At 44.6% G+C, this 27,280-nt stretch overlaps 1 long non-coding RNA gene and 1 other non-coding gene across 2 annotated transcripts in view; both read left to right on the top strand.

Annotated features, from left to right (window-relative positions):
- LOC129383894 (uncharacterized) overlaps nucleotides 1–27,280 on the top strand; it is a 94,043-nt gene that overhangs the window by 11,885 nt on the left and 54,878 nt on the right. The window lies entirely within an intron of this gene.
- Nucleotides 24,540–24,613, top strand: TRNAL-CAG (transfer RNA leucine (anticodon CAG)). The gene has a single exon. It is a non-coding gene; the product is annotated as a tRNA-Leu (tRNA).

The following is a 27,280-nucleotide window of genomic DNA, read 5'->3' as shown; positions in this document are numbered from 1 at the left end:
GCTGAGTTCAAACTCTTCTGATGTCTGCCGCACCTAGAAACGAATTCTTTATTGTAACCCACTGAGCATAAAGAACCACTGATTACGATCAAAGCGAGCTACTCTAGGTTTATTCTCAATCAAGTTGGCGCAGAACCCCGTCTATACAGCATAATCTACTTGATGTAGACGAATCTAGCAGTACCAATGTCGCAGTGTGTGTATTGGACTGGAAAGTGCGAAAATGTTTTTAAACGTAAAACAAAACCAGGTCTTATACGACGCCGTAACTTGGGCTACCAACGTTTAGGTTTATATTAGTGATTTGCGTAGGGCTCTCATTAAAGCCGTCTCCCGAAGAAGTTTCAAGAACTGCTTTGAGCGAAAAAGCAAGCAGTACGACAAGGATCAGTCACGCCGGTTTGCGAACGAAAAGTGCGGGCGACGAAAAGAACAATCAGCGGCACTTGCCATACGGTGTTGAGTTGCGCTTCTATGGTTAGCTTATTTGCGGATTTTGTTACTTTCTGTATTGCAGTTGCGACTTTGACATCTTTGTAAATGTCAAGTGCTGCAAAGCGATCGCATGGCCACCAATCACTCTGTGAATAGGTAGAGAAGCGTCATTGCATCATTGTGCTCAAGTTGCGATTAAGCACTCGCTTTGATAGTGCGGGGTCGGGGAGGCACCATACGGATTTCGATGATAGCACTGGCGGCAGTTATTACTGTAGTGAAGATCATGCCCATCTGAGCGGGCTGCCTCGAAAGAGGCAGGCTGCACCAGAGAATAGAATAGTTGACGCGAGGGAAATATAAGTGTACCTCTTAAAATTACTTTTTAGCGAAGCATCTGAAATTGAATCTTGGAGAACACGGAAGAGAAGCCTCGCAGTTGCATCAATAAAGGCAATGACGAATACTTCTAACGTACCTCAAAAATATTGGAAGGAGTGTAATACGTACTTTTAGCTACAGCTTTTTTTAACGCGGAAAACTCATACGCTCATTGCAACTACTAAGTACATCATCAGACTGGCTCGATATAAGGCCACTTATTGCTAGTTCTGCTATATAATATAGTTTTACTATGTACTGGCAAGTATATGCCCGTCCAGGAACCCAGCCACGGGGAAGAAAGGCCACGTTCGCTACACACCTAGCCGCTTTCTTTTGTATATCCTCAATGAGAAAAAAAAAAGAATGAAAAAAAGATACCTGGTATGTAACTCATCAACGTGCTGCAGCTGTTCAGGCCGTTTCCAGCCGACCACCGCATGACACGCGATTAATGGAGCAATTGGGAAAAGGAAAAACAATATTTATTACGCACTCGAGCGGTACAGGCATATCTTCAAAGGCCGCTGCTTCGAATTTCAGCGCACGTGGTCACAGGCTACCTAATTGAAGTGGTCTATGCGGCCCGTCGTAAGCGGCACAGGGCTAGATCCACCGGTGACTCCAGGCCTAGGCGCCAGCGATGCTACCAACTCCGAAGATGCATTCCAGCAGGTGACGCTGAAGTTCTCCAAGTACTCCGTTGAACGGGCAGCCCAGACCGGCATGGAAACAGCGCACCGGCAGTGCCATAAGATACTCCAGAGGGAAGTACACGTCGAAGACGACTTCCGCCAGGAAGCATTCACCGTCGAGGGGACACAAGCCGAAACGGAGCCTGTGTTCGCAGCTGTGGTCATCACAAGCGTCTTTGTGGCACCGACCACACAAGGTGTGCCAGCAGGGAAGCAGCACAGCGTCGGCCGCCACCACCTCGCAGTTCGCGCAGACGCACTCTGAGGGCAACGGCTGCTCGAAGGTGATGGGTTGCTCGTTCACGAATGGCCAGTCGTACGCTTGAAGGGTGTACGTGGTCGCTTCCATGGTGTAAATGTGATCGTGGAGATCCTCGGAAGACCCGGATGGCTGCGACGGAAAACCAGGTTGCCTGTCTGCCCGGTCTGAGTCGTTGTCGTCGTCTGGAGCGGTAGTCCGGTCGCAGGGTCGGCGATGGACAGATTCTCCGTTCCTCTCTGGTAGTTGTGGCTCCCTAGGTGGTTGGTGGCAGCCAAGTTTGAAGAGCGCGCCTTTGACGAAGCTAATGCTTGCAAGACGATGGGGCAATGATGGGTGCCTCACTGCATTCGTCTACGGCCAGCCGCAGGTCGTCAAGGTTGTTAGCGGCGAGGATGTGCGTGACGTCACGTCGGTCTGACTCGGACGAGCTGAGAGACGAGAATGGTGTCGCCGAGGTGCACACTGCGCCTTTTATAGCCTGGTAGGCGGGGTCTCCCTTCGGGGTCGTGATTGGTCACAAGTTGTTGGAGAGTGGGTTTGAAAAATTAACCTATCTCTGGACGTGTTTGGAGCAACAATGGCAGAGAGCAGCAGAGAGAGAGAGAGTGGGACACATACACGCTCATCGTCGAAGGAGGGGTGAACATTTCCAGGAAAGGAAAATAGCAATTCATTGGTCATCTGTCAGCGCAACAACTACACAAAGAAGAAACCAAATAAAGGCTGAAGTTCACGAATATATTCCAACTCCCTCAATTCTCGGTACTTGGGGGAAAAAATGCAAGCTGTAGTAATTGGCTTAACCCTGTCGGCATACCTCTCAACCAGCTGCTTCCACATGACAATAGAGTAAATTACTGTCACCCTTTCAGCTATGCTGCTTTCAGCAAATGTCTGTAGAAGCATGGCTGCGCATTCTTTAGCTATTTACTTTTACACTATATGGCGTAAGTGCTAATAGTACAGGCTGCTTAAAGGCGGAAGGCATGTACAAACAGAAGCACCAGTCAAATATTCATAAAAAAAAGTAACCGAAACAAATAAGGTGCGCCTATATGAAGTTCGCTGATATATATATATATACACACACTTTCGCTGCCGACATCCTCGCTAATTATCGTCAATCAAAACAACCGGTGCAGAAAGCGTCGCTTACATCGATTCTGACAGCGCGTGGGAACTGCGTAACTTTTCATCTGAAAAAAAAAATTGAACTTCCGTATTTATTCCGATTTTTTTCTACATTTGGACGCTCTCCAGGCTCAAAATTCATCCCTTGAGATTTGAAAGGACAAACGCGGACTTCGAATAGACCTCCATTTGATGCATCTGTATGAATGTTTATATGTTTAGATCAAATTACTCTGACAATTTTGACTGGGGTGTTGTTCTCATTCGGTATCTTTGCCTTTATTATACCTGTACTGTGCACACCCCTCTATTCTGGAATGGTATGACATTCCTAAAAGCTGATGAATGACATGGTACAATGCGTCTCTGTCGCCTAGTGTGGGGAACTATGAAGATAGTACATTTTGGTGTGATTCTCGAAACGGCTTGGTGCTCGCCCTTCCTTTCTGGTTGGGAAAGGGAAACGTGGGGCCGCACCTGGTGACGAGAGTGTCTCGTCGAGGAGCAGCCTTGCCTGGCAACCGCGATTAATTTCGCTCGATATGCTTAACTTTTGTTGGCTTCTATTGTTGTGCGCGTGGTTATATTGGCGGGCAGGGACGCTTGCCCCTCCTGGTCACGTGGTAATGACCGTCGTGCAATAAAAAGTCTGAAATGTATATTGTGCCGCACTCATATAATCAAATCTTTATAGCAAATGCTTGTGCCAGCTGTTCAAGGTGGACGCGTCCTATTTGAAAACATTTATTTCTGCCGGTTCAAATACGTCTGTAATATCCGGCGTGATGCGACGCTGTTCTTCAGTTTCTCGAATATTACTGAAGGACGGGGGAATTACTTGCGTGAGAAGTCGTAGCGTCCTGGTGGCGATTATAAAATTGCAGAAATGTATATTTATTGATCCACTGGGGGGGGCCTCACGTTGCCAATATTGCCGAAAGAATTTCAACCACATGCTGGCATTACTCCGTATTGTACCCATTCAGCAGCACCGCCTTAACCATACCACAATGGTACACCCCGAATTATTCTGAGAGGGCATGGTAATGCTAAAGTCTATTCATCGATTACAATGCTTCGCTGGGTCAAGAAGAGTAGGGCGTGGGTTATTTCAAGAACGAGAAATTTGGAGTAATTGCAAATACATTTGTGCTTCCTCCTCGGTGGGGAAGAGAAAGGATAGATGGACCGCATTTCAGGCAGAAATGCCTGTAAAAAGGACCTTTTCCGTTGAGAAACAGCTTCGCGCACTTTTTCAAGTTAATATTGCTCAACGTGCGTCACTGTGAAGAGTGAAACGGGACGGGGCTAGAGTGTGCCACAATAATGGAGGGGGGGAGGGGGGTCCTTTCAGTTGTGCTCAGGGGACGCATTCCGTAGACAACTACCTACCGCAAGAAAATTTACAACAACGGGGGTACAGCGCTGCGTACTCTGTTTCTCTGAACTGTCGAAGCATGATTTGCTGTGGCCGCCGGACTACGCGTGTAAACATTGCGGCGATAGTTTGCCACAACTTCCTTTTGTTGAAGGATACCTACACCATCCGATCTGGATCAAGCTCAAAAAATAATTTGGCCATTGAGACGCCGCGACAGCATAGCTACCGCGGCATCGTTAAGTCAGCGGCGCAGAAGAAAGCCACGAAAATGAAAAAAAATGCTTATGCGAAGGAAGTGCGCTTTTGTGTCTAGCTTTGCATTTCGTTCCAGCCTGCGGTACATATTGAATGTCTCTAAGGCAAAATATGTTTTCATACAGTAATTTATCAGCTAAATAAATAATCGTTACCAGGAGGAAGTTCTTTGTTCTTTTAAAGGCTATGAATGCGAGCTCGTTGGTAAGAATCCATGGAGAGAACACCGCGCAAAATAAATACGGACAAGGGAGGAAACACGACGAGATTGATAAGGAAATTATTTCCATTGTGGCAGAAAATAACCGAGGGCGCTTCTACAAGTAACAGCCGATAACAAAATTGTCGGTGGCACCCATGTCTTGCCTGAGTTGCTGAAGGCAACTGGTCATGGCGGAGCTGTTGTGCCGACACATTCTTGATAGACATTGAGGGTGTCACGAATGCATTTATTGCTTAGAAACATCTAGAAAAAAAAAGACGTCTTTTTGGGCGAGTTGATCACAATTCTTCTTGGGTACTAGGCCCGAAGGCACACAAGAAAAAAGGAAGGAGACGGGACAGAGCGCCTGTCCCGTCTCCTTCCTTGTTTCCGGTGTGTGTTCGCGCCAGCACCCAAGAAGGATCTAGAATACTTTAGAACTTGATTCAAAGGGTAGCTTTCTTTGCCTTGTCTTTCAATATTTTCCACTGGTGCTGTCTGGCCCACCACGTTGGATTATGGCCCAGAGCATTGCATACATGACAGAGCGAGGCAGAGAGAAAAGGCGATGCGTGAAACTACTTTGGACCTCACCGCGTCGAATGTGCACAATGTGCCTCTGGAACTCCCTGGTCGTCAACACACCACCCTCTTGACAGCTGTCATTTCCGTGACCCCTCTGCAATCATTCCAGAAACTGCAGCGCTTACCTTATTTCTAAAGTGCGAGTCAAGAGGGGACGAAGATAGAACTTTACAGAGGAGGGGGAGAAGAGGCCGCTCCCGTGCTATGGGGTGGGGGTGGGTGGGAGGGGATAGGCAAAAGGAGACGTGAAAAGGCACGGGAACGCGGCCGCTGCAACACGAGAAGGGTTCCGGGAAAACTGGAGAAACTTCAGTTCAAGGTGCGCCCTGGTATGTTTCTGCTATTTCTCAAAAATAAGCACCACGGAAGTATGTCAAGCGAACAACTTACACAGGGCGTGAAGAAGAAGAGCCGCCTAGTGTAAAGCGCACTGCGGGGTCTAGGCGACACTACCGTAGCTGTCGCACATCAAATCAACACTTTTTTGCCCGCAGCAGTAGCTTTGCGACTATGGCATCGCTCGAAAGAATCTCGCGTGTATTCGCGAGATTCTTTCACACTCGGGAAAACACTTTTATGTAGCGCGTGCTGAGCAACAGGAAGCTGTATCGGGAGTTTTTCGTGTTGCTCTACAATTTTCTCGTTGGCACTTTTCATCTAGTTATACTGTTCGAGTAGTTCATTAAATTAGTTAAGTAGAATGGTCTAATTTGGTGTGATGTAAACGATCGTCCGAGTATTTCCAAGAGACGCAAAATGGCATTTCATTTCAGTTTTATTTTTCATAAAGAACAGACATTTCTGGTAGGGATACCTGGGCAAAACGCTATTTTTTGACAGCTTTACTGGGCCCGGGCAACCTCGAAACATTTAGCAGCGGCGATATTTAGGAGATGAACCAGATTTACGAAAAAAGATAGCCATTAATGAACACTTATAGGTGACATGCACATATTCTTCGACATATACCCACGTATATACTAACACACACATATATACCGATTTGACTTCAACAGCTCATAGATATGCCAACAGTAAAATTATTTTGTCCATTTCCAACAATAATGTAGGTTCGAACTTAAGTCGAGATTGAAAATAAAACCACTTGTGAAGTCTGCATTGGATGCTGATAATTAACAGTATCATAAAATTATACATGTTTCGCCAATATTCTTTAAGCTGTTTCAAAGTAAAGCCCAATGTATGCTTGTACCTGTTTAAGATACTAGGTAAATATGTTCCAGGGTTTGTAAGTTGTAGTTCGTGCGGAAACGCGACGGAAACCAAAAGTCCCTGTTTCGCGTGCATATGTTACTTAGTGCGTGTATTACTGATGCTGTGTGTGTAAGGAAATCGTGAAAGCAGCTAGCCGAAAAACAGAACGAGCGCAGAATACGAAAGTTGTACATGTGATGAGAGGCCATAATCTTATAGGTCTGCACTGCAACACCAGTGTGTGCTAAGTGCGGATTGTTTGCAATGCATCGAACTATTACCTTGGTTTGGTCCAGCTACATTTGCATATGTTTAACGTTGTTTAATCTATTGAAGCAAAAGTTATTGCGTGTACGCAATGGCCTTTTAGCGCTATTTCTGTGCAAACGAGCGACATTGCGTTGTACGTTTAATAAAGAAATAATTTTACTTTCTTGTACTGTGTTTGTTTTCTAGCAGCACCTTTGTGCATTAACGGTAGTCCTCAACGAAATTCTTTTTTTATTTCTTTTGCGTTGTATATTTAAAAAGGTTACGATGCCTAATACTCAAAATGCATATAGTTACCATTGGTTAGTTGTTGCCCGCATTGCACAGAGGGACCGTCCACAGTTTTTTTTTGTCAAGTTCTTGCGTCCCAGAAGTGTAATATATTTATGCATTCTATCCAGCTGGTGACCAAATGAACGGTTCTCTTTTGTTTTGTATTCAATATGTGTTACACGTATTTTTTCTCATTTCTACACCACACCTATAACCGTCATAACACCGACTGCTGACAAAGAATAATAATAATAATAATAATAATAATAATAATAATAATAATAATAATAATAATAATAAAGAAAAGTATGGCGCCTTCGCTCAGGCAAGAGCTCGCCATATATATGGGTCTGGAGGAAAACTGCAAAAACATGAACGTGATAGCGACAAAAAAAAAAAAAAGAAAGATCGCGCGGTTCACGTTGGCCGTGTGTCTGTTTGACCTTGGAGAGGCATAGCCAAAACCTTCCCGAACCAATAGCAATACCTGGAAAAGCTATTTGCACGCCGACTTTAGAAGCTGCTTCTTCGAGATTTCACTTCACAGCAAAATGATGTACCTTTCTTTTACGATGCATCATGTTGTGGAACGGCCGCGAGATGTCCTGCTTTTCTTTATTCTGCATATAATATGTCGTATGAAGCCGCTTCGTTGTGCTACAAGTTTACCTTCGTGCTTCCAGAATCTCAAATCTTCCAGCATCCGCCATCGTCGTAGCGGTCGTCTTATGAAAATGCTCTGTGGTGCACACCAAACAGCCAGACCAACCGGAGCAACCGTCAATACCACCTGCCCTCTTTGATGCATCGCTGTATGCCAACTAGACTCCGCCGAAGAGAGGCGACTCTGCTTTATCGCTTGTGGCTAGGGGTGGCTTTCACGCAATCTCACTCATTTCTCATTGGAATGGCCGACAACGCTCTCTGCAATGCCTGTCTTTGCGAGGAGACGGTGGAACACATTCTGTGCGACTGTCCTGAATATAATGTTCAGCGACAGTCCCTGGCATCCGTTCTAGCGCACCTAGACACTAGATCATTGTCCCTTGAAACGATTTTCACATGATGCAGACAAAAGACATCGCAGCTGAAGGCGACGAAGGGACTACGTCGGTTTTTGAAAGAGACGGGATTGGACAAGCGGCTGTGACAGTGATATGACGTACCGCGCAAGAGTGATGGACTCTAACGGATGATGTGTGTGCGCTGTGCTATGTACTCTCTCTCTCCCTTCCCCATCTTTCAACGCCCCCATCCAGCTCCCATGTGTAGGGTAGCAGACCGGTTAAGCTAAACTGGTTAACCTCCCTGCCTTTCCTTTTCCACTTTTTCCTTCCTTCCTTCCTTCCTTCCTTCCTTCCTTCCTTATGAAAATGCTTGCGCAGTGAAAGACTACAGCCGCGGAATAGGAAGCCTTTAAGCCTCTTGATAGCGCAAGAAAAATACCGCTAATGAAACTCGAGCGGTAATGTACGTTTCAGTAACTGGCAATTGCGGCTCGACTGTAATCTGTTTTTGCGGAAAATCAAATTATTTTCAATATTATGTTCATAGATACAAACTAAAAACCTAAACGATGCATATATGTTTGCAGCAAAAATACTCCTATGCAGTTGGAGTTTATGCACCGGCCTTCATAAAAAATATTCTAGTGCGTTTTTATACATAAACAACATCCTACGAAAATACTGCCCAGATTATTCAGTAACGAGCGTCTGAGAAAAGCGTTCCGGTGTGTACCAAGGGTTTCCTGTCACCGCAGCCGAGACATTAAAGACATGTTACTGTGCTCAAATGTCGGCCAACATCATTCCCGCATAATAAAAGCATGTTGTCGTCCGAGGTTCAAAACCTGCAGGCACCTTCAAAGTGAAAATAAAATAAAAGCACCACAAATTGTTATACATACGAAGTGTACCTTTACTTGCACAAATTCGGATGTGATTTATATGCTTGAATGTTACTTCTGTAAAAAACAATATATCGATGAAACGGGAAAATCAATGAACGTCAGACTAAACAGGCATCGCGCGGACAAAGCTAAAAAGCTTTTCAAAGCGGTTGCGGAGCATTTCAACCAACATTGAGGAACCTAAACTCTACATCTTACAGTCAAATTTCTGTTCTGAACGAGAAATAAAATAGAGAGAATCATACGTTATCCATAGGTTCACGACATTGCGGCCAAGAGGCATAAATGTTCCAAAGGGAGCTTTAGAATCGGTACGCTTTGCTAAATTTCAACATATAGGCAACAACAATTGGTTTGGCTGCTTAGTGTTCCTTTTTTCCTTTCCATTTTTCCTCTTTTATTTATTTATTCCATTGCAGTACTTTCTTTTTCATATGCTTTATTTTCACGTGCAGCGGTTTCTGCCGCGCCATCTATTATGTATTTCCGAGACATGGTAGCCCACGAACACCAACGAAACAGGTAATAGATGGCTGCTGCGCACGCCGTTGGCACTTCGGCTTACAAAAGGCCGTTGACATGCGGCTGAAAGATGGCCATGTTACCAGCCTTGTGCACAGCACTCCTTCTTTCTCATTCCTACACCTTCGCCGCTAACACACCTTCATTCGTTGCCACACCCACCCACCTTACCCCTCACCCCTTTAGAAGAACCCTACCTATGTGTTCTGTGACGAGGAAAGCATACGTAGCCTTGAAAAAGACAAGTCTGCTTGTCGAAACGTTTGCTTTCACCTTGTTCTCGTTTTGACCATCGTCTTTATTATCCATCTCCCGCATTCCCCTGTTTTTCCTAGACATCAACAGGGCATTTGACACTGTTAGACTCGTTCATGCGCTGCTTATTATGTTTGAACTCGGAATGTCTGGCAGGTCCTTGCGACGTATTTCTGAATTTTTACTAGGTTCTAAAGTACTTGTTCAGACGGGTGAAGGAAAGAGTGCTGAATATGTTTCGTCAAATAGGGACTACAACAGGGAAGCCTACTCAATCCTGTTCTCTCTAACTGCGTCATGGCAGATTTACTAAGAAGACTGCCATCACAGTTAGCATTTTCACTGTTTGCAAATGATGTCTGTAGTTGGAGATCTGGGTGAAGTCAAATAAAGCATAAAGGCCACCCATTGGCTTTAGACATAATGAAACGAGATATAAGTTTAGTTTAAAAGGAATTCGAGAACATCTTCATATATTGCTAAAAATAATTTTAGAACTCAGACTTCCAACATCCTCCATGGCTGCCTATACTTCCAAAAATCGATTTGTCAGTAGACCGAATATTCTGAAAAAGACATCTTCATTCAAGTTGATCAACAACTATCACTTTACCAGATATTTATGCCGTATTCAGGATACAGACAGATATACACAGATGGCTCCAGTAAAGCAACCTCTTCAACTTTGATCAGCACTCATTATAGCGCACCTAAATAAACAAGAACGATTTTAGTTACCTATTGCGACTTTGTCCACAACGGCTAAACTATTCGGAATTCTATGTGGGATAAAATTTATAACTTCTGCAAGAGATGCCTAAAATGTGTAAATTTCAGCGATTCATAGGCGGCTCTAACACCACTGTGCAGCACAAAAGAAAAACAATCACTGATAGCATAACTTACGAGACACTTAAAGACCTCACAAAGGCAAGCAATGCGAACCATGAAATAGAATTCCAGTTGAAGCCAGGGCACTGTAACATTTTTGGCAACACAGCTGCCGATGAAGTAGCACGACAAGCGCACCTCAAGGTTGATGTTGTTCCGCTACCACTGTCGAAGAATGAATTTTGCTGCATTTATAAGGACAATGTCTTTCAAGATGTTTAGAAATACGTGGTTTGACCCGAATTCTCAGAGCTCGGATTTATATGCTATGGATCCATTCGTTGAAATCAAATTTTCATTGTCCTTACACAGAAATATGGAAACCCTTATTAATCGATTAAGGGTCGCTCCTGCCTAAACAAAACATTTCTCACATAGAATTGGCCATGCGGAAATTTCCGAATGTGATTGTGCATTTGGAGATGAAGATGCACATCACTTCCTTCTAGATTGCACACATCACGGCACACGAAGACACAGACTTAAATCAACCCTAATTACATTAGACGGCAGACCTTTCAGCTTAAAAAAGCTTTTGGGTCCTTGGCCAACAACGGCCTTTTTCCCTGTGAATGTGTCGTTAGCTAAGGTGAAGAAGGCTTTTCCTTTATGTAAAGAGCTCGTACTAGAAAAATTAAGAAAGAGCATCAACGCGGCTGACGCAGGGTCTTTGAGTGTATTCTTTACTGTAAAGACCCACAAGGAATCTGTTCCGTTCAGGGCTATTGTCACTGAGAAGCGCTCCTGGCCAGGCATCTTGTCAAGGTATCTGCAGAAGCACCTTAGTACCGACCCGTTAGAAGACCCTTTTCTGGTTAAAAATTCTGCCGAGGTCATCGAGTATTTATCTGGCTGTGATGCCTCGTGTCAAACGAGGTGCGCTTTTTCTATTGATGTAGAAGACTTGTTCTACTCATTGCCTCATCCTGAGCTTTTCTGCGCGGTTAGAAGTCACATTGAAGACACGGGACTAGTGGCCTTCCAAAAGATGACTGGGTTATCAACCGACAATTTTTTAGAGGTAATATCCTTTTATCTCTCATCCACCATTATCACTTGTAATGATAGCTGTTTTATCCAAAAAGAAGGAGTGTGCATCGGCTCTTGCGTAGCTCGACTTTCAAGCGATATGTTGTTATCCAGTGTTGACAAGCGCATTCAAGCGTCCCTTTACGATGCAGTCATGCTGAAAGATTGTACATATGTCGACGATTACGCAATGGTAATGAATGCGACTAATCCTCAGGATAGAGGTAATAGTATGATCAACATTGTCGATACTTTTGCTAGCAACGCCTTTGGAGTGAAGTTCACGCACGAGCTGCCGGAGGATGGTCGCATCCAGTGCTTCAATGTGTGTCTTATCTTTCACAGAGCGCGCGTGTGCTGGCAGTACAAGCCACGGTCGAAAAAACAAATTAATAATTATCAATCGGCCAACTCCAAGCTGGTAAAAAGAGCTATAGCTAAAAACTGCATCCGCTCTGCTAAAGAGAAGGCCTGCGAACATCAAGTTCGTGAGAGCGTCAACGCCCAGCTAAGGTGTATGGAGAAGGCTGAGCTCCACGGACATATTATGGCCTCGGTGCTAGAGAGCCGGATTCGCAAGGTAAAAGTTGGTGGGAGGCGTAGGAAAATTTTTTGAAGCCTTTTGTATCTCTAATGAAAACGATTGCTGCGTCAGTCCTGCTTCTGTTGTGCTCGGGGAAAAAGAACATTATTATCTCTCGGCAAACGTATGTGTGGGAATGAAGCCCTGTTTTCGTGAATAAAGTTTAGTTGAAGTCCGGCGTTCGTTTTGTCCTTCTGTTCTCGTCCGTGTTCACTTGTGAGCTGCAACAATGTTTCATAATGCATATCACAACCAACTAGCCCAGCTGTCCATTCTGAGGAAAGGCGACGCGAGAAACTAGTGTGGACCCCACCCCGTCGAATGTGCACAACGCCATCTGGAACTTCCTGACCATCACCACATTACCAACTTGACAGCTGTAATTATCCGTGACCCCTCCACAATCATTGCAGAAAGTGCAGCGGTCACCCTATTTCTAAAGTGTGAGTCAAGAGGGGACGCAGAGAGAACTTTAGAGAGGAGGGGGGAGAAGAGGCCCTTGCCATGCAAGGGGGGGGGGGGGATAGGCAAACGGAGACGTGAGAAAGCAGGGAAGCGCTACTACAATACGCACGACAGTGGTCGCGGGAAAACTGGAAAATGTTCGGCACAGTACTTTACTACTATTTCTCAAAAATGAACACCAGGGAAGTATGTCAAGCAGACAACTTACGCAGGGCGTGAAGAAAGAGAGCCGGATACCTAAAGCGCACCGCAGTGTCCAAGCGACACTACGGTAGCGGTCGCACATCAAATCAACACTTCTGTGCCCGCTGCAGTAGCTTTGCGACAATGTCGCGGATTTGATGACGACAGCCGCCGTACCATTTCGGCAGGGGCGAAATGGAAAACGCAGTTCCACTTAGATTTTAGAACACGTTAAAGAAAACCTCGGGGTCAAAATCAATCCGCAGGTCGCCACTATACATCGTGTATCGTACTCGGATTGTGCTTTTGGCACGTACAGCCAAGTAATCCAATTCAAATTTAATGCTTCTGTCATGATGTGATGTTCTATGCGAGGCAATGAAATACTGAATACCCCCTGAGGTGATGAAATATAGCCCACGTCAATGCCTCAAGCAAGCACCTCTCACTGTGCGTTCTGTACGCAAACAAACTGCAATGGTGCACGCAACGTAAGGTTTAACATCAACTCGCCACTCTGGTGTTGAACTAAACGTTGAAGAAATTAAGCATTCGCCGCCAACATCACCGCTAATTATGGTCAATCAAAGAAACCACATCAGAAAACTTCGCTTACATCGATTCCCGCAGTACGTGGGATCTACATAATTTGATTTTCCTCAGTTGAATTGTTTCTCTTTTCCCTCCGCATTTTTTCCGGAAGTGTTTCTGATACGTCCTCATTTCCGCTCGACAGCCCGTGTTTAGCTTTTATTATTCCTCATTAGCGAAGTATGTGAAGTCAAAACATGGAAAAGACCAAGGAGAAACGTCGCACCTGCATCGATAAATACAATGGCGAATACGTGTAACGTACCTCTAAAATGTTGGAGACAGTGTCGGACGAACATTTCGCGACAGCATTCTTTAACGCGGAAAACGCGTATACGCTCACTGCCACTGCTTATGGTGTCAGACGGGGACGATGTATAAAGCCAGTTTCTGCTAGTTTTTGCACGCATTGAATCCATATACCGGCAAGTATATACCTATCGTGTAGCCAGCCTCGTGGCATAAAGGCCACGTTCGCTGCACTCCTAGCCGCTTTCTATTGTGAATCCTAAATGAGAAAAAAAAAATTATGAAAGAAAGAACACCTGGTATATAGCTAATCAACGTGATGCAGCAGTTCAGACCATTTCCAGCCGACCACCGTATGGCACGCCAATAATCGGGCAATTCGGTAAATGAAAAACAATATTTATTACGCACTCGAGCGGTACAGGCATATCTTCAAAGGCAGCTGCTTCGAAGTTCAGCGCACGTGGTCACAGGCTACCTAATTGAAGTGGTCTATGCGGACAGTGGTAAGCGGCACAGGGCTGACTGATCCACTGTTGACTCCAGGCCTAGGCGCCAGCGATGCCACTAACTCCGAAGATGCATTCCAGCAGGTGATGCTGAAGTTCTCCAAGTACTCCGTTGAACGGGCAGCCCAGACTGGCATGGAAACAGCGCACCGGCAGTGCCATAAGATACTCCAGAGGGAAGTACACGTCGATGACGTCTTCCTCCACGAAGGTTTCACCGTCCAGGGGACACCAGCCGAAACGGGGCCTGTGTTCGCAGCTGTGGCCATCAGAAGCGTCTTCGAGGCACCGACCACACAGCGTGTGCCAGCAGGGAAGCAGCACCGCATCGGCCGCAACCACCATGCAGTTCGCGCAGACGCGCACCCAGGGCAACCGCTGCTCGAAGGTGATGGGTTGCTCGTTCACGAATGGCCAGTCGTATCCTTGAAGGGTGTACGTGGTCGCTTCCATGGTGTAAGCGTTATCGTGGAGATCCTCGGAAGACCCGGATGGCTGCGACGGAGAACCAGGTTGCCTGTCTGCCCGGTCTGAGTCGTTGTCGTCGTCTGGAGCGGTAGTCCGGTCGCAGGGTCGGCGATGGACAGATTCTCCGTTCCTCTCTGGAAGTTGTGGCTCACTAGGTGGTTCGTGGCAGCCGAGCTTGCAGAGCGCCTTTCTGGAAGCTAGTGCTTGCAAGACGATGGGGCAATGATGGGCGCCTCGCTGGCTTCGTCTAAGGCCAGCCGCAGGTCGTCAAGGCTGTTTGCGGCGATGATGTGCGTGACGTCACGTCGGACTGACTAGGACGAGCTGAGAGACGACAAGAGTGTCGCCGAGGTGCACACTGTGCCTATTATAGCCTGGTAAGCGGTGCCTCCCTTCGGGGTCGTGATTCGTCACAAGTTGTTGGAGAGTGGGTTTGAAAAATTAACCAATCTCTGGACGTGTTTGGAGCAACAATGGAAGAAATGCCGGCAGCACAGAGAGAGAGAGAGGGACACATACACGCTCATCGTCCAAGGAGGGGTGAACTTTTTCAAGGTAGGCAAACAGCATTTCATTCGTCATCTGTCAGCGCAACAACTACACACAGAAGAAAGAAAAGAGAGGCTGACAGTTCACGAAGCTATTCCAACTCTGTCAATTCTCGGTACTTGAGGGAAAAAATGCAAGCTGTAGTAATAGGCCTAACCATGGTAGCATACCTCTCAACCAGCTGCTCCCACCTGAGAATAGACTAAGTAATTGACACCATTTCAGCTAGGCTGCTTTCAGCAAATGTCTGTAGAAGCATGGCTGCGCATATTTTAGCTAGTTGCTATTGCACTATATGTTGTAAGTGCCAATAGGCCAGGCACAAAAAGAAGCACTAGTCAAAGATTTATAAAAAATAAACGAAACGAATAAGGTGCGCCTATTTGAATTTCTCCCATATACACACACACATATATATATATAGTCATATAAGAAGCCAACAAACACTGGCACCAAGGAAAAGATAGGGGAAACTACTTGTGCTAAATAAATGAAATAACGAAACGATAAATAACCGGAATTAATTCTCCATACAATTTCATGGGTAGTTATGTTTCCTAGGTGAATCCCGTGAGTGTTAGCCAGCGGCACCACTTACAAACCTTGGCTGCGGGAATGCTTTATATATATAAACAGCCGTGGTGCACACAAGGGCACGTTTAATATCAACGCACTAAGCGTTGCAAAGAAGTTAAGCTTTCGCTGCCGACACCCTCGCTATCTTATCGTCAATCAAAACAACCTGTCCAGAAAGGTTCGCTTACATCCATTCCTACAGTGCGTCGGAACTGCGTAACCTTTCATCTGGAAGAAAGAGAACTTTCGTATTGATTACGATTTTTTTCTTCTTTTGGACGCCCTCCAGTCTCCAAATTCCTCCTTTGAAATTTGAACGGACAAACGCGGACTTCGAAGGACCTTCTTTGATGCACCTGTATGACGGTTTAGATGTTTTGATCTAATTACTGTGACCCCTGTTACTGGGGTGTCCTTCTCATTCAGTATGTTGGCCTTTATTATACCTGTACCGTGTAGACCCCTCTACTCTGCAAGGGTTTGACATTCCTAAAATCTGATGAATGGCACTGTACAATGCGCCTGGTTCGGGTAGTTTGGGGAACTACGAGGAAAGTACATTATGGTGTGATTCCGGGAACTGATTCGCTCTCGCCCTTCCTTTCTGATTGAGAAAGGGGAACGTGGGTCCCCACGTGGTGCGGAGAGTGTTTTGTCGAAGACCAGCCTTGCCTGGCAACCGTGATAAATTTCGCTCGATATGGGGCACTGTTAAAAGTCAAACGGAACGGGCACATCGTAAATCGACGACGACTGACGACGCGTAACTGAACCAACGATGTGCGGTCAAACGAAATTAGGTGCACCTGCTTGATTGGTGTTGCTTATTGCTCGAACTGCATGAAATACTTGTTTTACAGCCATGCGACCAGGCAAGTACTTTCTAGTTTGGTAACAGACTCGCCTTGAAAATTTACAGGTTGTCAATTACTTGATCGACTATTCACCCAAAAGAAGCAACTAATTTTGCGACTGAAGCTACAGCACTGGAAAACAAAAACGCCAAATGACGGGACAGTGACAACCAATGACGTTCAGCGCGGGCTATACAATATAGGTTTTCGACAGTCATCGAAATACATACGACAAAACCAGAATTTCTTGTGCACCTTCTTTTTTCGTTCATCAGAAATTCAAGAGAAGCTACAGCAGTCCTGACACATGCAACTTGATGTTCTCCGTTCGAGTGAAAACTGAATTACTTGTTGCCTGGTTGAGCACCAGTTGTGGATGCGTCCACAAAAGGCACTGCACCTACCTAGATCAGCAATGCGTGAATATATATGAAGGAACAGATTCCAGGCAATTTCGCATATATTATAATTGGGAGCTTCTGCATCGCTTCCGTTTCCTCGTACGCCGTCACTGTCAAGGCAGATATCGATCGGGACGTAGGTTTCAGTTTATTAGCGTTGCAAATATACGTGAATGCATAATAGGACATTGCTCGGTGACGTCACAAAGAGGCGGAGCATGTGCATGAACAACCGGCTTTAACAAGGCTGAGCACGTGGCAGCGGTCTGCATGTTATGCAAACCATGTCCTTGCGTTCAGAGTTCATAAAACACACGAGTTCATAATACACGTATTATATCACATAGTGTGATACAATAACAGTGGTCCCGCAAATGCGGGACCTTAGTGTTGCATAAATATTTCCAGAATAGTGCCATGTAGGAACGCAAAGACTTTGTCTCGCGCATTGTATTTTGACCTTTTGAGTAACTGTCGACTCGATAATTGCAGTTCAGAGTGGTAATTCTTTGAGAGCTCCACAAACAATGGTATTTTTATTGTACCAAGAGTTCCAACATGCGCGCCAAGTTCAACGTTCCTTCCGACGTCAAAAAGAAGGGTTTTCTCGTGACAGGAATTGGAGGTGGCATTCGCTCAGCACCAAAAACAACTGAATAGAGTGCTAACGAGTAGAAATGGGGTTAACCAAGGGGCGCGGTTTTTATTAGGGATATCATGAGAAGCCAACGAAAAAGACACCAAGGAAAACATAGGAGAAATTACTTGTACTTGCTAAATGAGATAAATAATTGATAAATTAACGGCAGTGAAAGTCGATGAAAAAACAACTTATAACAACGATCCCACGTCTTCGCATTACGCGTGTGATGCTCTAACCAATTGTGCTACCGCGGCGCGGTTTCCCCATCCACTTTCATGGGAGTTTGTGTTACTACTAGAACTTCGGGAGTGTTAGCCAGCACCACCATTTGTAAACCTTGGCGGCGGACGTGGAACGTCCTTCCTGCCGCAGGTGTCACGAGAGTGCGACATCTGATTATTCTTCAAAAGCTGAATATCACCTCATCATGCCCAAGGAGAAAGAAGCAGGCCGTTTTGAACTTCTTCAAAATACATAAAGTTCCCGTCGAAGAAATATTCCTAGCAGAAATTCGAGGTTGGCCTGTTATGTCTAATAACTATACAAGTATCGAGTGTCTATATAAATTCTTAAATCACCACCTGCCAACATGTCCACCACCCTCCCATTACTTGTTCAAGACACGCTGCACCTCCTTGGAATTAAGGACTGCACCAACTTTAACAAAATCCTTTAGGACCTCGCTACTCTAGTCACTTTGGATGTTTCTACTTTTTTCATTATAACATACCCATTAGTGAAGGAATCGAAGCCGTATCAAAATCCCTCGCAATCAATCCCCAAGCACACGCTCCCGAAGTTTACCTATCGCTCCTTAGGTTAGTTCTCACGCTCAACTGTTTCGAATTCCATTCTATTCGCTACTTGCAAACTTTCGGCACTAGCAAGGAAACAGCATTTGCTCCCACGTATGCGAACATATTCATATTAGAGCTTGAAGCAAACCTGCTGAAATCCTGCCCTTTTAAATCCCACACCTATCTTCCTTAGATTGAGGAGATATTTATAATATGGGAACACAGCACGAGCGCATTAACCGACTTAATTAACCTTTTCAATCGCTTTCACCCGAGAATTTAATTTACTGCTCACCAGTCTACTAGTCAAATTAACTTCCTCGAGACGACGGTCTACATAGAATACGGAAAACTGAGAACGACACTTTTCTGGAAGCTTACGGATAGCTAGCAATATTTAGACTACAACAGTGATCACCCGTTACACTGCAAGCAATGAATTTTTCTCGGACTAACGAAACGAATTAGAAGAATATGCAGTAAAGATAACTAATAAATCCACCACCTAAACGACCCTAACAACGCTATAGCTGAAAGAAACTGTCAACAAGTTATTCTCGACACAGCTTATGATGTCGCGTCAAAATTCGAGAGACAGTCGGAATTATCTAAGGAACACCCTGCACCAGAATCTGACAGCCCGCCAGCCTTAATAACAAAATATTCTAATGCCCTCTCAAACATAAACAACATCGTACGAAAATACCAACCAATATTATCAAGTAAGGAGCGTCTGAGAAACGCCTTTCCGGATGTACTAAGGGTTACCTATCGCCGCAACAGAAACCTTATAGACATGTCACCGCGCTCAAAAGTCAACCAACATCCTTTCCTGGTCATAAAAAATTTGTCGCCTCAAGTACAAAAACTTGCAGGCACCTTCAAAGTGACATTAAAATTAATAAAACAGCAGATATTTATACACTCGAAGTGAAAACTAGCTTTGCTTGTAGTAGTTCGGATGTGATTTACATGCTTGAATGTTCCATCTGTAAGCAACAATATATCGGTGAAACGGGACAATCAAAGAACGCCAGACTAAACGGACACCACGCGGACACAGTTAAAAAGCTTCCAAAAGCCGTCGTGGAGCTTTTTAACCAACCAGGTTATAACTTTGGTGAACATATACTCTACATCATACAGTCAAATCTCAGTTCTGAATGCGAAATAAAATACACTGAATGAAACCGCATCCGTAAGTTAAAAGCATAGCTGCACATTTTTTAGCTCTTTGCTATTGCACCATTAGTGGAAGTGCTGACAGGCATTTAAAGGCGGAAGGCATGTACGAGCTCAAGCACTAGCCAATTATTTATGTATAAAAAGAAACGAGTAAGGCGCACCTTCTTGAAAGTTACCCTATGTATCTATCTATATATATATAATATGAGCATGCCAATTACAGATAGTCGCACTCTTTTTTTATATAAATAATTAGTTTGTCCTTCTTTTCATATATGCCTCCCGCCTTTAAATAGCCGGTGCAATAGCAACCAGCTAAATATGTGCAGCCGCGCTTCTAAACACAAGAGGTGCAGTGCAGATTTGGTAATATGCTTCACGACATTTACTGCATGGGTGCTTCATTCTATGAAATTAATATTCTTTTTGGGCACAACATGAAAACAATGAATTGGCGAGGTGGATTTCGAGACTTCTTACGTTTATAGTCGTGTATTCATGCATTAATTTAGTTATTGCTGCGCTCTGTTATTATTTTCTGGGGGTGCATTGTATGATGATCGTAAAAGCGATGGCTGTAGAGTGGCAGGAGTACTTTGTTCTGCATACCAATTGTCTAAAGGATTTTCAGTGTAAATTAATTTTTTCGCGCATGCGCAGTGGCATTCTCTGAAGCACAGCAGAAAAAAAAAGACAGGTAACCTCCAACCAGGAGACTCTTCATGTCCACTTTTAGTCGTATTCTGTTTGGCCTACGATAGTTTCTCACGTTGATGCGCGACAAACTGGGCTTGGCTATAGCTGTCAGCAAGTAAATCTAGAAATAAAACTAGACAAGGACAAGTAATAAGTCATACTGAATTACACGAAGCAATGGCTTCTGGCTGTCACCCTAGTATTACGCACCTTTCCCCACCCGCAACTCTTCGCAAGAACAATGATGTACAGTTTCATAACTGACTAAAGATTCCATCGCGTATCAGTTAAAAAAAAATTATTCACTGAGAGAACATTTCAGCAGGATATAAAATATTGACAATACGATTGTCGTGCCGAGTTTGTATATCATGCGGAACTCATATAATCAGTTGTTTATGGCAAATGCTTGTGACAACTGTTCGAGGTTGACGCGTCCTATTTGAGGACATTTATTTCTGCCGGTTCAAATACGTCTTTATTATCCGGTGTGAGTCAGCGCTGTTCTTCAATTTCTCGCATATTACTGAAGGACGTGGGACGTATTTGCGTGGCAAGTCGTAGTGTCCGGGTGGCGATTTTAAAACAGCAAAAATTTATTTTTATTTATTCCGGGATGGGGCCTCACGTTGCTAATGTTGCATAAATAAGTTCGACCACACACTAGAATAACGATGTATTGTCTCCATTCACCAGCTCAGCCTTTACCATCCCGCAGTGATTCGCACCCAATCACTCAGAGGGGCTTTGGTGCTGCAAAATGCACTTCATTGATAACAATGCTTCGCTGGGTCAACAAGAGTAAGGTGTGGGTTATTTCAAGAACAATAAACTCGGAGTAATTGCAAATGCCTTTGTGTTCGTGCTTGCTTTTCGATTGGGAAAGGAAAGGGTAGACGGATCCCATTTGAGGCAGAAATGCCTGTAAGGAGGACGTTTTTCTTTGAAAATCAGCTTTGCGTACTTTTTCAAGTTAAAATTGCTCGACGAGCGTCACGGTGAAGAGGGAAACGGGGTGAGGCTAGAGTGTGCCACAATCAGGGGTGGGGGGGGGGAGGGGGGTTCTTCTCAGTCGCGCCGAAAGGACGCCCTCGATAAATAACCAGAGACAACCACCTACGGCGAAAATTTACCACAGCGGGCGTACAGCACTGTGTCCTCCGATTCGCTGAACTGTCGAAGCACGATTTTCTGTGGTCGCCGGACTACGAGTGTAAACTTTACCGCTAAAGTTTGCCGCAAGTCCTTTGTGTTGAAGGACACATGCACCATCCGACCTGGATCAAGCTCAAACAATTATTTTCTCCGTGGAAACGACGCGACAGCATAGCTAACGCTTCATCGTTAAGTCAACGGCACAGAAGAAAGCCATGACAATAAAAAAAATGCTTATGCGAAGGGAATGCGCTTTTGTGCCTAGCTTTGCAATTATTTCCTGCCTGCAGCACATATTAAATGACCCGCCGTGGTTGACCAGTGGCTACGGTGCTGGACTGCTGAGCACGAGGTCGCGGGGTCATATACCGGCCACGGCGGCCGCATTTCCATGGGGGCGAAAACACCCGTGTACTTAGATTTAGGTGCACATTAATGAAACCCAGGTGGTCACAATTTCGGAGTCCTCCACTACGGCGTGCCTCATAATCAGAAAATGGTTTTGATACGTAAAACCCAAGAATTTATTTTTTCATATATTAAATGTCTCTAAGACATAACGTGTTTTCATACGGTAATTTATCAGCTAAAGAAATAATCGTTACCAGGGCGCAACTTCTATTTTCTTTTAAAGGGTATGAATGCGAGCTATTCAGTACGAATTCATGGAGAAAAGACCGCGCAAAATAAATACGGAGAAGGTAGGAAACAGGACGAGATTGATAATGAAATCATTTCCATCGTGCGAAAATACGCTTCGACGAGTAACGGCCGATAACAAAATCACCCGTGACACACATGTCTTGCCTTTGTTGCTGATGGCAACAGGTGATGGCGGAGCTGCTGGGCCGACGCATTCATGATTGAGATTGGGGGTGTCGCGAAGGCATTTATTGCTTAGAAACATCTAGAATACTTTAGAACGCGATTCAAAGGGAAGCTCTCTTTGACTCTTCTTTCAAATTTCCCACTGGTGCCGTCTGGCCCACCACGTCGGGTTGGGGCTCAGAGAATTCTATGCATGACAGTGGCGTGGCAGAGTAGAGAGGCGATGCGTGAAACTACTTCGGACCTTACCACGTCGAATGTGTACAATGGCCTGTGTCATTGGCCCTGGTCATCAACACCATTACCTCTTGGCAGCTTTAATTATGCGTGACCCCCTCCACAATCGTTCCAGAAACTGAGAGGGAAAAGAGAGCAAGCTATGGGGAACTGTCCAACAAACGTCCGCATTCCTTTCTGCACCCTGCTCCCTCCTGACAAATGAATCAGTCATTGACACCCTTACAGCTATGGTACTTTCAGCTAAATTTTTTAGAAGCATCACTGCATATTCTTTAGCGAGTTGCTATGGCAACGTGTGGTTCCGTTGCTGACAGGGTATTTAAAGACGAAAGGCACGCACAACACACAAAGCAGTACCCAGCACTTCCTAAAAAAAGTTTTAAAAAAATAGGACTAATTTGCGCTAATGCGTAATGGTGCTAATAAATTCCAAGTAATGCTCGAATAGTTCCAGTTGCAAGTAGACTTGAATATGCTTTGGCAGCTGGGAATAGGATTGTCGTGTTTCTTCGATACAACATTGATATAGTGCATAGTACATTTATTAACATATATTAGATGGGTAATCAGGGGTCTTTCTTATCATTACATTTATATCATTTTTATGTAGAACATAAAGATGTTGGCAATTAAAACTCGGTACTGTTAATTGTTGCAGAAGTGTATTCATGGCTTTATCGATTGTGCGTTTTTGGTTCACAACTTTTTTTTTCTGGGGTTGCAGGGTTCGAAGGCCGTAAAGGCCGAATCATTTCAACGGCAGCAATATGTCGTCCCGATAGTCTGTTGCACAATGGCTTTGGGCCCGAATATGTTTTTTTCACGAATGCGGTGTTATGCTTTTTGAATGGTCATAAGAAAGCTTTGCTCTGTTTTTGAGCATGATGATAAACAATTTATCTCTGACTTTTAAGCACGAAAGAAAAGACAACCTCAAACGTGACAACTTTGTATTCATGCCAACCTGTAAGGTGCATTTTGCTTGGGCTACGATGGATTCTAACGTGAACGTGTGAAAGAGTCGGTATAGCTATCTCAGTGAGCAAATTTCCCAGCAAATAAGACTAGATAAGGACATGCGATAATTAGTAAGTCAGCCTGGATTATTTCACACGTTTTCCAACACAAATATGCGTCACAAAAACACTGCTCTGCAATTTCATGTCTTACTGATATTTCTATTGCCAATTACCTTAAAATAGCAATTCAAAATAATTCACTCAATCTTCTGTTCAGTATAAGTTAAAGATAGCCAAGCTGGGAGGGAAGGCCTGGGAGATTCTACGTTGTGTTTCCATCAACAGCAACTCTTTCATTTCAGCTTTTTTCCATGTTATTTCGAGGAATATCAGAAACTGTAACCTTATTAGCATAAAATTACGCAAATGTACTACGCTAACTTATTTACCTGTCACTTCTTTTCATTGCTAAGCTTTCTGTTGACTTCTATTGTTGTGCACGTAGTTTAATTGCTGGGTTAAGACACCTGCATTTCCTTGTGACGTGCTAATGACTGTCGTAAAAATTAAGTAGGGAATCTGCTGCATTAGTAGCGACAGTTATATTAATCAAATTATTTTCAGAAGAAATGTTAAGCAGTTCCCACGCACTGTGACAATCGATGTAAGCGAAGGTCTCTGAGCTTGTTGTTTTGATTTACGATAATTTGCGATCGAGAATTTCGGCATGGAAACCTCAATTTCTGCAACGCTTAGTGCGTTGATATATATATATATATATATATATATATATATATATATATATATATATATAATATGTAAGCACTTCCGCAGCCAATGTCTGTGAATGGTGGTGCTGGTTAACACTCACTGTGTTCTACTAGGCAGCCCAAGAAAGTGTATGGGCAAAGGGTGCCGCAGTAGCTCAATTGGTAGAGCATCGCACGCAGGAATGCGATGGTTGTGGGTTCGTTCCCCACCTGCGGCAAGCTGTTTCTTTTAATCCAAATTTATTTCCATTATTTTATCGTTACTTTAGTTTACTTATTAAGCGCAATTAATTTCCCCGACGTTGTCTTTGGTCTCAGTGTTTGTTGGATTCTATGATATGACCATAATATATATATATATATATATATATATATATATATATATATGCATTTTTAGTTCTTTGAAATTGCGATAACGATCTTGCGTTTTTCATTATGAAAGGAAGAGTGTTCCATATTGGTATGGAAGTGAATTCACCAGTCTGTTCACCATAGGTAGTGCAGATTGCAAATGCAAATGAAATTCATTCATTTATTTTTTCACCCACCTATGCAGTGGACCTAAAGAACTTCCCTTTGAATTATATATATATATAGGCTAACTTAAAGGCGGCGCGCCTTATTATTTCCTTGACTTGTTATAAATATTTCACTGGTGCCTCGGTTTGTACGTGCCTTTCGCATTTAGATAGCCTGGTCTATTAGCACTTACAACACATAGTGTATAAGAAACTAGCTAAAAAATGCGCAGCCAAGTTTCTAAAGACATTTGCTGAACGCACCATAGGTGAAAGGGTGTCAATGATTTGGTCTATTGTCAGGTGCGAGCAGCTGGTTGAGAGGTATGCGGACACGGTTAGGCCAATTACTACAGCTTGCATTCTTTTGGGTGGAACTACCTGGAATTGAGCGAGTTGGAATATGTTCGTGGAACTGTCAGCCCCCTCTTTACTTTCTTCATGTCTAGTTGTTGGGCTGACAGATAATGTATAAAATGCTGTCTGCCTAGCTTGTAAAAGTTCACCCCTCCTTCGACGGTGAGCGTGTATGTCTCCCCTTCTCTCTCTGCTGCCGCACTTTCTCCCATTGTTGCCCCAAACACGTCCAGAGATTCGATAATTTTCAAACCCACTCTCCAACAACTTGTGACCAATCACGACCCCGAAGGGAGGCCCCACCTACCAGGCTATAAAAGGCGCAGTGTGCACCTCGGCGACACCATTCTCGTCTCTCAGCTCGTCCTAGTCAGACCGACGTGACGTCACGCACATCCTCGCCACGAACAACCTTGACGACCTGCGGCTGGCCGTAGACGAATGCAGTGAGGCACCCATCATTGCCCCATCGTCTTGCAAGCATTAGCTTCGTCAAAGGCGTGCTCTTCAAACTTGGCTGCCACCAACCACCTAGGGAGCCACAACTACCAGAGAGGAACGGAGAATCTGTCCATCGCCGACCCTGCGACCGGACTACCGCTCCAGACGACGACGACTCAGACCGGGCAGACAGGCAACCTGGTTCTCCGTCGCAGCCATCCGGGTCTTCCGAGGATCTCCACGATCACAATTACACCATGGAAGCGACCACGTACACCCTTCAAGCGTACGACTGGCCATTCGTGAACGAGCAACCCATCACCTTCGAGCAGCCGTTGCCCTCAGAGTGCGTCTGCGCGAACTGCGAGGTGGTGGCGGCCGACGCTGTGCTGCTTCCCTGCTGGCACACCTTGTGTGGTCGGTGCCACAAAGACGCTTGTGATGGCCCCAGCTGCGAACACAGGCCCCGTTTCGGCTTGTGTCCCCTCGACGGTGAATCCTTCCTGGCGGAAGACGTCTTCGACGTGTACTTCTCTCTGGAGTATCTTATGGCACTGCCGGTGCGCTGTTTCCATGCCGGTCTGGGCTGCCCGTTCAACGGAGTACTTGGAGAATTTCAGCATCACCTGCTGGAATGCATCTTCGGAGTTGGTAGCATCGCTGGCGCCTAGGCCTGGAGTCACCGGTGGATCTAGCCCTGTGCCGCTTACGACGGGCCGCATAGACCACTTCAATTAGGTAGCCTGTGACCACGTGCGCTGAAATTCGAAGCAGCGGCCTTTGAAGATATGCCTGTACCGCTCGAGTGCGTAATAAATATTGTTTTTCCTTTTCCCAATTGCTCCATTAATCGCGTGTCATGCGGTGGTCGGCTGGAAACGGCCTGAACATCTGCAGCACGTTGATGAGTTACATACCAGGTATCTTTTTGTCATTCTCTTTTTTTCTCATTGAGGATATACAGAAGAAAGCGGCTAGGTGTGTAGCGAACGTGGCCTTTCTACCACGTGGCTGGGTTCCTGGACGGGCATATACTTGCCAGTATATAGTAAATAGTGCTAATAGTACAGGCTGCTTAAAGGCGGAAGGCATGTACAAACAGAAGCACCAGTCAAATATTCATAAACAAAAGTAACCGAAACAAATAAGGTGCGCCTATATGAAGTTCGCCTATATATATATATATATATATATATATATATATATATATATATATATATATATATATATATATATATATATATATATATATATATATACACTTTCGCTGCCGACATCCTCGCTCATTATCGTCAATCAAAACAACCGGTGGAGAAGGCGTCGCTTACATGGATTCCGACAGTGCGTGGGAACTGCGTAACTTTTCATCTGAAAAAACAAATTGAACTTCCGTATTTATTCCGATTTTTTTCTACTTTTGGACGCCCTCCAGGCTCAAAATTCATCCCTTGAGATTTGAAAGGACAAACGCGGACTTCGAATAGACCTCCATTTGATGCATCTGTATGAATGTTTATATGTTTAGATCAAATTACTCTGACCCTTTTGACTGGGGTGTTGTTCTCATTC

Source organism: Dermacentor andersoni, chromosome 9 (genome assembly GCF_023375885.2).
Source record: "Dermacentor andersoni chromosome 9, qqDerAnde1_hic_scaffold, whole genome shotgun sequence".
NCBI classification, from domain to species: domain Eukaryota; kingdom Metazoa; phylum Arthropoda; class Arachnida; order Ixodida; family Ixodidae; genus Dermacentor; species Dermacentor andersoni.
This window is presented reverse-complemented; position numbering and strand designations above follow the sequence as displayed.